Here is a 12,169-nt window from a genome sequence, read left to right as displayed (position 1 = left end):
TATGAAGAAGGAAACTTTGTAAATATGATACTGAGGTAATAAGCCAGCTCATATTACAATAACTTTATTTTACAGAACTTTCTGTGCATATTATATTGCCTCTCTGCTCATATTGCCTCACTCAAAATAGCCAGTTAGATTATGAAATGTGGACTCTGAAACTCCAGTGTTAAAACTGCATCCCATTGCCAAACAAAGCAAAAATCTTTCCACTTTGGATTGAGCAACTTTCTGTGATCAACTAAATCTGTTTTCTGATGAGAATCAATGTAGAATTCAGATTAATGAAGCATATATGTGAAAGGGAAAGAAAGTAGGTGACTGAAAATAAGAATGGGTAACCTTCAGTTTCCATCCTATTTAATAAAAAAAAAAAAAAGCTTGTAGTATTTCCATCAGAAATGGAAAACTGTGACTGTACAATCTACAGTGATCTTGAATCATAAAAACCAAATGGAATATCCTGTAGATTTGCTACAGATCTGTTCTATGCACACTTTCAAATTACCTTTAACAAAGGCAATTAATTGCTGTTGCTGTCGTAAAAATCTCTGTGTGCTGTACTAACATGATGCTAATGAAAAGTATCATAAAAAGCAGAAGTTCAGATTACATGAACTTCAGTACAGAGATCTGGTTGTTCACTTCTATCATTTTACTGGGAAATTTTTTCGCATTGACTTTTAAAGAGAAGCAGGTGTGGGGTGGTAGTGAATTATTCACACTGCAAAAACAAGAAGTTGCGTGGGTTGCTGTTTCCGTGATGTCTCTTCCCCACCCCCTGAGCTCTGCCATAGTTTGGCAGAGTTTCAGCTCCTATATGAGATAGCTAACATAGGTCTTATAGTAAAGAGATGATTAAGTAAGGTGAGACAAAAGAGCTGGGGATGCTAAAAGACAAAAAAACAGGGGCACTAACTTCCTGTGGAGCTCCATTACTGAACTGCTCCCAGGAACTCCATTAGCCTGGGAAGAAAATAGCAGAAGAGTAATGACAGGCTGCTAAATGCCCAGTACATGGCCAGGAAGTATTACCTGCAAGGATGTCCAAGTAACTCATTGCTACATTACGTTCTGCCCATGAGGTACATCTTTTCCTACTAATTCTCAGGTACATTAGGAGAAAAATGTTCTTGGAGTAGTTCAGGGAATGATTGATTTTGTTTCAGATTGTGGCATGCTTCCTCCAGCTTCACCCAGCTGAGATGTATGTTGGCACCCTGTTAGGAAATTGTTAGAAGCTTGAGTAAGCACAAATGCAGATTGTGTTTATCGTGTTCTTGTCATGAGCTGATGTGGTCTAAGCAAATGTATATCAGAAGTACAGAATGCGGAACTTCCTTTAATAGCCTGTATATAAAAAAGAAATTGCTCTTTTCTGACATTTTTTTCTTGTGGGGCAGAGGGGAGATTGGCATCCCATTAACCTGAGATTATGAAAACATGACCTGCAATCCCAATAGAGTCCTTTATTCGTATATTTTTTTTAAACAACCATTGGTTTCCAGAATGTCTGAGGAAGGGTGAGGAAAGGCTATGATGCAGAGGGTATGATGCTCGGAGTAGACAGGTCAGAGATTTCTTTTCATGATCATACTTGGAGCTTGTGGTTTAGGCTTTCCAGACTGTTTTCTCTGGGTTTCGTCCTCCAAATTTCCCAGAGTTTGCAAGGTCAATAGAAATGGTTGCTTTAAAACTCATGTTTTTCATACCTATGAGTGGGAAAGATGGCTGCAACCCCACTCCACAGCTGGTCTTTCTCTTTACAGAACCAGCTACAATGCTGTCACTATGAGTGCCTATATAGTATACCTCTCCTTTTTGTTGTCCAACATTTTCTTTTTCCTGAGAACGTATTTCATCTTCCCACACCCATGCTGGCAATGCTAGCAAATCTGAAAGGGACATTGCATTTCATATTTCAGAAGCTTTCCCACTGTACAGACATTTAAAAGTCCTGAAAATATTAAAGTTATATATAAGGGAAATTCTAGTAACGTTATTAATGCCTGTCATTTTAAAGATAAAAGCATTTCCTCAGTCTCCTTGTGATCTGATGGATTAACTGGCATATAAAATTAGTACCTTTCAGTCTTTGAAACCAAGTAACATCTTACTGACCTGATTCTCCCTAGATCAACATACAGCCCCATGAGGGTGTGAATATTTTACAGGGGCCTGATTCTGCCTTGGTAGGTCTTGGGACCTCTTGCACATATGGAGAAAAAAGAAAAAAAACTCTTCAGGATAATGTCTACACTTTCAGTGTGATACAGGGAAAATGCTTAATTGTCACTCTCTAACCTTAAGTGTTCACATAACTTGTATTACAAATGATATGGTATCTTTCCAGTTCTTTTCATTCTGAGATGTTTATTGTAAGCATCAAGTATATCTGAATGTCCTTGTCTAACTACGGGTGAGATACCTAGTATCACTAAAAATATTACCACAAGGAAACCATTATTAATACACAATATCACTGTGCTACTATTGTTAGATTCTAATATTTTTCAACCCCTATTTTCAGTGGCTTTCATAATAAAATTACCTTTAACAGTAAAAATTTGATATTTATTCTTCTCAAACCAGCACAAATAAACTGCTGAATAAAATCCACATACTCATTTCAGAACAATGAAATGAAGTAAATATTATGCCTTTTTACCAAGTAATGCATCTTTCTTCCTTTCTATTTTTCTTTTTCTTTTTTTTTTCCATTACAGACTTTCAAACAGAGTTTGAATGTAAAGCTCTAAATTTGGCATCTGCAGTTTTCAATGAAGATCGCATGCTTTTTGATTCTTAGAAAAAATGGTTAAGCAGCTCATTACATGCACAGCATATATTATTTTTCCACATTTTTTCATCCAGCTCAGTCCTATGGGACACAGAGACTGCCTGAGAAATGGGCAATGCCATTGATTCCCAATGAAACCATTATGAGCAGAGAAATTCTAAGCCCCCAGGGATGTAGAAGCTCAAACTTTACATCCTTTCCACTTTAAAATGGCTGCACAGCTTTAAACCTTTCTTCCATATGAAAGCTTGGGCTTCTCTTCAGCTAAAGATACAGAAATCTGCTTAGACTGCCTTTAATAATGAGTATGGTCTTAACTCAGCACTTCTCAAGATTTTTCTCTAGCTCTTTCTTCCCTCATGAACTCTGTCCCTCGCCTTAATTAGCTCAGTCCAAACCCACAATATGTTGGTTATCCTACTTCCATACTTGGAGCCAGCTCATGTCCTCCCCTCACTGCTGTCCTGAGCTGGTTTTGCACCCCTCCCTGCACTCCCACTGGCAGGGACAAGCCCTACAGCGTGGGAATAGCTGCCATAATTAAACTGTTTAAAACTGACAAGCCTGAGAAGTTTGATTTATTTGAAAGTAAGTATAGCTTCTCTAAACAATGAATAAGTTAGGATTAACAGTTTTGCAGGAATAAATGGCATGCATGTTCACCAGAACAAAGAAAGTTATTAAACAAGAATGTGGAGTAAGAAGTGAGTAGGTGAAACTAAGCTGGGGAAAACCCTTGGCTGTAGACCGTAATCTTCTTTTTAAGATGACCCTGGGCAAGAATTACTCATCCATTCCTTTTCTCACGCAAAGACCCTTACCTTCCTTTTTCCATATTTTTATGCATTTCTTAATGCCTCCAGCTCCTCTCCATCTCACTCCATTGTCCCTCCCTCTCCGCACGTTGCCTTTGGCTCAGCCAAGGTGAGGGTGCTCCAGCTGGATGATACAGGCAAAGGTTGTGGAGCCACCTGTGCCTGCCTCCTCCATATGAGTGTCTCTCCAGAGAGACACTGGAGTGTCTCTTCAGGCTCTCTCATGAGTTGGCAGCTGTCCTGGTGCTGGCTTCTTGATGCTCATTAGAGGATGACAAATAAACAGTGCTCTGTTGATAGATCTAGAAGGCTGGTGATTTCTTGAGGTAGGTGTTGTGAGACCTAGTTTTACCAGTATTAAATGCCAAGGGTTTTTTTTTTCCCTTGGTTTTTTTTTTTTGTTTTTTTTTTTTTCTTTATGACCAATAAAATGCATTGTTTTAAAACAGGAAGTCTATGTTAAAAAGCTGTGTAAAACCAATATATTGTAGCTAACACTCCAGGCTTTTCTAATTAGGTCATTTGGAAAAAGATGACCTTTTACTTTCTGTGCTGCTTTTCTAGGGTCACATGTTTCTAATTATCATTTGTATTTTACTTTGCTAAAGCTGTTGACAAGCTGTTACTCTGTGTGCATGTGTGCTCTTGTGTGTGTGTGTGTTTCTGCCTGTCTGTGTTTTGATTTATATGAGAGAGAAAAAGAGGACAAAAAGAGAAATGGTACACATGCTATGTACGGTTTCTCTCTGCAAGAGTCCAGCAGCATAGAAGGATACATGCACTTATTTTAAATTGAGAGCAGCTGGATTTATGGGATGAAAAAACCCAAATGCGTTTTCTAGTGTTTGTGTCCTTTTCCGCCAGCTTCCCTTCAGCTTGTCCAAAGACCCTTCATGAATATTTGTGCTCTCTCAGGCTGAACATTGTGTAAAAAAGACCATGAGCAAACAGTGAATGGTTCTTTGCCTTCCTTACAAATGCAAGTTGGAAAGTGACTGAGGAGATGACTCTTATGACTGGGGTCAATACTAAAAGAAAAATGTTTAAAAAACCCACCAAAAATTTTTCTCTATACGTGCTTTGAATATAGAAAATCTGCCATCAAAAGCAGAGAGAAATTATAATTGCTCTAAGAACTGCATAGCAGTTCTTACACTTAGTCCTGATAATGAGCACAAGTGTAGACCAACTTCTTCCAGAACCATAAGAAAATTAATAACAGGTCTTGACTTCTGAGTACTTTGGTCTTTTTATGTCTAACAGCACAGAGAGATCAAGCAGCTGTGTGGTTATGGGCAATATGTGGAAAGGACAGCATGCAAGGTCCTGAGAGCTGGTCCTGAATGGACATGAAACCCCAGGTAGGCATTTCTGGATGCATATGGCAGTGGGAGAAGACGAATGCACTGCTTGGAGAATGTATGCTAGCCTGTCTGGAGGACCAGAGTTATGGCCACAACTTTCTGCTTCAGGCACAAGGGTATCCCTATGCAGGGGTGGGCGTACTGGCTACTCTGTAAGGGAGTGTTTGCCCGCTGTTTGCCTGGGGCTCCAATAGAGTCACAGCAGTTTTGGGATGAAAAAGAGAGAAAAGGACATTTTCAAGACTTTGTTGAAGTAGATAATATGTATAATGAATACTTTAAACAACAATACTTCAATCTCTTTGCACTAGAACTGTACTTGTGATTTTATCAATTGGTTCCACTTGAAGAAAAAAGGTGTTGATGCTTTGGGCAACAGACCCATACATGACCTTCAGAATGGGGCCACTAGCTTGTGTAAAAGGGAATGTTTTCACTGTATCTGCTTCAGCTGAATGTTTAGTTCTTAATTAGCAGCTGATCTATTGTGCTTCCCTATGTAAACTCTGGTAGGTAGTCGTAAATTTAGTAGTGGAATGAACTGTTTATAATTTAAAAAGTCTTTCTGACTTAGTGTGATTCATTGGGCATTCATAATTATTTCGTTTGTACAGTAACAGGAAAATGTAAGCAAGATCCTTGATATCTGACACAGGGTTGTACTCATTACAGGAATGAATTTCATGTTATGATTTCTTACAGGAAAAATCTGTTTACAAAGAAGACAGGAAAGGGGAAAGAAGGATAGAGCTGTTATCTGTTAGCACTGCTTAATGAAAATAATGTTATTGTTTCATGTGAAAGGGTGAGAGTGTATATTATTTTAGGAAGGTTCATGAGGCAATTCATAATGAAAATGCAATTTTATAAATTTTTATTGAGAATGCATTTCATGGGTTAAAAATAGGCCATGCAGAAACAGCACAGGCAACGTTATAGTGAATGGCCCTGATTCAGAAAAGTACTGAACAGGTCCTGGATGCAAAACTTGATTTTTTGGATGTCAGTTTTGAAACAAGGCACCAATATTGCACAGCAGTCTGAAATGTTGCTATGACAGTTTTCCAGGATTCTTTACTTGTTGGCTATCTGTAGGTGGATTAAAGAATGAGGCACACACCAGCATTTGTAGAAAACTGAGTTACCTAAAAATTGGTACTAAAATGGAGCTGGCATTTATTTTTTTATTTGCGCAAGTATCTCTCTGTACACACACACAGAGGCACAGACACAAGTGTGAATCATTAACTTTCACTAGAATTTGGTGTCTCCTGGTGCAAGACCTACCATCAGCACAATGTGGGTCTAGGAAGGTATTTCATGTATGCCACAAACGTCTAGCACAGATGTGCAAATGCTGTGGCACTTACCTTGTGGTCATCATTTACAGCCCTTACCCTCCTGCTTTCAGGTTCAGAGTTATGTAACATCTTGTGCTTGGCTGTTTGGGCAAATACCTTGATCTCAAAATAGAAAAGAACAGACAGACCCTTATTTTCCTGAAAAGGCTGTACTTAATACAGCAGAATGGCAGAACCAAGCTGAAATCCAACCAATCTTATAACAAACACGCACAAAAAAATTCTTGGTCTGAAAATCGCTTTTCAAAATTGCTTCAAAAGTAAGCCTCGTTATAGATCTCCAGCCTGGAGCAATTAATTCCATTTCATTAAGTAAAACAAAATCTTTAATAAATCACACATCATTCACTTGTTTGTCTTTAAGATTAACAGAAAAATTTTGTTGGTGATCAAGGGGATCAGTCAGTGTTTTGGGGACTTCTGTTATGAGCAAATTAACACACTACTGATGTGGTTCACCTATGCTGTGTGTCAGACTGCACAGCTGCCATGTGCAATCAGTTCAGACAAATTCCCATCAGGATATTTTGGATAACTGAAATTCACTGGGGCCACCTGTATGCTTAAGGGGAATCACATGTTCAAGCATTTCATTCAGTGTTGTGGTAACTCACATAAGGTCCCATTCAGACCCAAATTGTATGTCTACCAAGCAGAGTAAGATCAAGCCATGACCCTGCAAGTATAAGAGTACAGCCTTGGTGCCTATATAACCTGACCAGCCTTGAGCCTGGGTTTCCTTCCAACCCAAGTTATTCTGTAATTATCTAGGTTTGTAGTGGCTAGTACCTTCATGCCCAAGCCAGATGTGTGTGCTCCTGCACCATTCCCCCTCCCCACACCAGCTCAGCAGCAGCTTATTATCACTTCTGTCATCTCAAGATGTACGTGAGTTACAATTAAACAAATATTTTTATAACCTGAAAGCAGTATGAGCAATACTTCTGGTCCCTACTTTAATTCTTGGGTCAGAGTCTTTCTGTCAGTGTTACTTATATGATGCATTGCCATGACAAAATATAGTAAGTAATAAGATGTTCCTGAGTTTGTAAAAAGGTTTGCTGAATATCTTCCAAGTCTTCTCTGCTCTGTTTCCTAGAGGAATGCAGCAACACATACCATAACAGAAACCATAAGATTAAAAAAGCACTAGAAAATCTGGAAAGAAATGGTTAAATTGACCTACATACTAGCAATTTTTCTGACCAGATTATTTAAAAGACTAAAAGGCTGCAGATGTCAAATCCATATATGTATCAGTAAAAATGATCATGATAATCACAGCTTATAAGATAGAGCTGAAATGCTTCATTAGGTAGCGACAGCTTCTAAACCATGTTGTCACTTCCTGAAAATGTGTCACAGTGGCATTTATTATTATTTTCCTAGATATAAAGAAATAGAGAATTGCACTGTGAAGCATAGACGAGCTGAAAGCAAATCAAAAAGGTCTCTTTTTGCGCCAGTGGTGAGATCATCATTCCCTTTCAGCAAAGCAGGACAATGACTTAAATTAAACTGCTCTTAACCTGTTGGACACTTGAATCCCATGGGTTTCTTGTACTTATTCTATTGAAAAGAAGGCTTAAGAAGTACAGATTTCAACAGCTTTTCAAATGGCTGTATCTCCAAGTAATGAAAAGTAAAATTTAAAGGTAAAGTGAATTCTGCTACCTTCATATTACAGTAACTTCCCTTAGAAATTGTTTTCTTTTAAAAATTGTTGGTTTGGCTTTTAAAATATTTTTAAAATTTGTTTTCTGAAGAGTTTTTTTTCTCCAATGTGGTTTACCTTTTAAAGATACAGGATAATCTGTATTTCTTCCATGTAAAGACCCATTTCAACTTTACAGGGGTAATTCTTAGAAAGACAGGAATATTTCACTCAGAAAAAAAGGCATATGCTTGTGGGAAAAATATGTCCTTGTGTAGTCAAAAGAAATTATATGCACCTAAGAACCCCATTCAAAAATATTTTAATTGATATTTTGATAATGAAAGTGGTACTGAATGGGCCCACTTCTGCATAGCTTAATAATGCTGTCTTTCCTGGTAGCACCTTAAAAGCAGATTCCCAGGCTGACTGTACAGATATGCAGTACACAAAATCTACCAAACTGACTTCAGAAGTCCCTTCAGCAGGGCATTTTCCAGCATGATCAACTTTTCAAGTAAGTGTAAAAGCCTGATGAAAGTCGTCTATGTAACAACAGAACCAGGAAGCAAGCAAAGAGTGAGATATAAAGGTTCCATATTGGGGTCTATGTAATACTACTTATCTAGATAAAGATGGTGCCAGGGAGATTTCAGCTATGTTTACACCAGAAATAATTAGACTTAGGCCAATGCTAGCAGTGAAGATGAGAATAAAATTAATTGCCTGTGATGTGGTCAGAGGTCATGTAAGAGCCAGATGAGATCATCTTATATTTTGAGCTATTAAATGAAAAAGAAGTTAAGATTTACTTATTAAGTTAATTTTCTAATCATTCTTATAAGTTTTTAATGAGTGACAAACTGACTCTGGATACAAAATTATGATTTCCCAAAATAACAATTTGATTGGTTTGAGTGATGTCTTGCATCAAGTAATCAGCATTAATTTTGCTTTTGAAGCAATTTGACTTTGCCAGTCTGTCACATCTTGCACAGCTGTATTTCCATGGCTGTATTTCCATGGCTGTGTCCCTGTTCTTTGTGTAGTGTAACTCCCAGAGCCCAGAAGGAATTTCTTCTCCAATCTTTCTTTCTGTCCTCTGTATGGACCACCTTACCTGTCTGTCCATTTGGCTATTTTCTTCTCTTTATCTGAGCTTCCTTGTGCTATAGCCAGTGACTTCCAGCCACATTGAAGCCTCAGTTTCTTAGCAGAATTGGAAAGCAGAGATAATTAAATTGAGAGCAGCTCCAGGTGATGAGTGTGGAATGACTTTTGTCCTTACCACCGTGCCTATTAAATAACTAAACAGATCAGGACACTGTCCCTAGCCACTTTCTAGACCGCGTGGATAACAGAGAAGAGAGAAAGGACAGATGGGCTGCCCCTGGCTGAGTGAGGCTAACCTAACAAAGGGAGTTAATCTACTTTTCTGCGCTTCCCTGTATAACCACATCTTTAGCAAAAAAATAGCATCAACATCCATCTTGTTTTGTACGTGGAATTACTGATGTCACAGTTTTCCCCTTTGATGACAAACCCAGGCCTGACAAACCCAAATCAGTTACACACCTAAATAAATATGATTGGCTTTGTCAGAAACAACCTTAAGAGGGGAAGCTGTCTAACATTTCAGACCAGGTACTTGCATCAAATTCTCCTATGCAAACTATTCCCTCTCAGTCACCCTGAGCCTGACTCTATGTATGCACGTGCGGATGAAGGCTACAGGGAGGCAAAGATGAAAGAGCGGCAACAGTACTGTTGAAAAGAGGAATGAACCTATTACGAAGGAAAAGTGTAGTCATAAACCACTCTGTAACAATGGCAGAGGGCTGGCTTAGAAATGTGGATGTTGTTGGCTGGCTCAGCACAAAACCAGGCAACTGCTAACCAGATGTGTTCAGCTGCATGCGTGCTACCCCTGCTCTGTGCACAGCCTGTCGCATATCCCAACTGCATTGTTTGGAATGGGCTGTGAGAAGCAGAAGGGAAGGCCAGAGCACAGATGACATTTTTCCATTTTACTGTTTGTTTTATATCCTCATACTCCTCATTTTCCTCGCCCTACACCCTTGTGCTGCATACTGATGAGAAAATACTTGGTTCAGACCCAGGCAATTATTTTTGGTTATTAAGGTCGGTGCTGGCTGCCCAACCTACACTTTCTAACTCGCCAAAGTTGCATAGGGCTGTTGGTTTTGCATTGTTAGCATTTAGGGGTACATTTAAAAAAAATTCTGAATACAAAATATGCGCACATGGATACATATGTGTGTCTAAGTACAGACAAATGCATGTACAGAGCCTTCCATCCTGTGCATTGAATTAAGTAAAAGAATCTGCCTTTTGCCAGGTTTCACAGATCTCCTCTCCTTTACAGATCTCATGAGTGATATGTGTAAAAATAAAGGAAAATAGCAAAGGAAGGTACTAGATAATGAATTAAGAGACTATGCTGTTAGGAGAAGAGTGTACAGCAGGTGGGGCATGGGGATAATTGTATTACAGGAGGATATATGTGTTTTGTTTCGCTTAGAAAGTGAATCACAGAATAAATTAGGTTGGAAAAGAACTCTGTGATTGAGTCCAACATATGAACAATCACCACAGTGTCAGACCATGGCCATAAGTGCCATGCCCAGCTTTTCTTAAACACTTCCATCAATGGTGACTTCACTGCCTCCCTGAGTAGTCCATTCCAATGTCTAGTCACCCTTTCTGTGAAGAATTTTTGTTAATATACAGCCTAAACTTCCTCACACCTTCTGTGAGGTCTTTTGTAAATTAATAAAAAAAAAAATAGATAAATAGCCTGGGATAAAATTATCTGAACACGAGCTTTCTCCTAATTGTTTCTAGATAACAAAATTTCAAGAAAACTCCAGTCAGTAAATGGGGCGCTCAACTTCCATGCTAGACAACATGCTTAACTTCCTTTCCTATAACCATTTGTGCCTGCTGGGCACAAATCTGCTCAACATCTTTGCATTCCTTAGGTGAGCTCTGACTAAAACACTCTCCCTACTGCTGTCACAGCAGGACTCATGCTCCACTGAGAGCTGGGTTTTAGGCTAATGCTTGTCACTGTTCTTCCCTGATGGGGGAGAAGGATGAGAAGCAGGTACAAGATATTGACACACGATTTGGCCATAGTGCTTTGGTCTTTCTTCCTCTCCAGATTTTTGCCATAAGGATTGGGTGGTTATAACCAATGACACAAGAAGCCCAGCAAAGAGAGCTATGACCTCTTGTGACATTTTGCAGTAATTCCATTTACCAGTCTTCTGAACCTTGAGATGATATCCAGATAATTTTCCTGAAAAAAAATGTTTTGTTAGGTTCTTTCTTTTTATTGGAGATAGTTGCTGCACCCAGCGTGGGCTTGGAGGCAGAGCATGCAGTTGTGTTAGGAAGTTAACAAAGCTAGCTGGTAGTGAGCTCAAGCAAAAATACCTGATAGCCTCTTGCTGTAATTTGTGCTGTGGTTTGTTTTAGGTAAACTGTGTTAGGAAAACCTTGTTGAGAGCTCATCACTGTTGCCAGCTGCCTTCTACAGTCAAGGAACAACTGTATGTTACTTCTAAAATTCCAGACTACCTTGCAAGCCTGCATGCTGACAAGAATACTGTCTTTTAGATATCTTGCTTTAGGAAGCCTTGTGGTGACCAAGATGCTCATGCTGGTGTTTTCTGTGCCCCCAGATAAGAAGCATGACAGGGATGCCTGTGTTGGCAGCTGAGCTTTAAGATTGTCGTGGTTTAGGCGTCTTGCTGGTCTCCTTTCAAAATTTTCCGTGCTACATACCCAAGAATCCTCTGCACTGGGGTGTGTCAGTCACTTCATATCACAGTACATGAAGCAAAGGAATCTCCATTTGCCCAGGAGCTATAATGTGTGACAGCTGTGACAGCAGCTGAGGTTCTGTCCACCCAGCTGTAGGAAAAGAGCCTGAAAAAAGATCAGCAGATTTGTATGGAGATGTCATTGTGATGCTCATCCCTTCATGTAGCAGCAAATGAGGGATATTTTACTCAACATTTTGAAGCCAGAATTTTGCTCCTCACTCTGAAGAAAGTCTGCTCTGATGATCAGTGTACCACAAGAGATACATGAAGGTGAACAATTAGCTGCTTGGAAATGACCACAACAATCCAGAAAGGCTGGGTCTG

Source organism: Geospiza fortis, unplaced genomic scaffold, assembly GCF_000277835.1.
Source record: "Geospiza fortis unplaced genomic scaffold, GeoFor_1.0 scaffold279, whole genome shotgun sequence".
Classification (NCBI taxonomy): domain Eukaryota; kingdom Metazoa; phylum Chordata; class Aves; order Passeriformes; family Thraupidae; genus Geospiza; species Geospiza fortis.
This window is presented reverse-complemented; position numbering follows the sequence as displayed.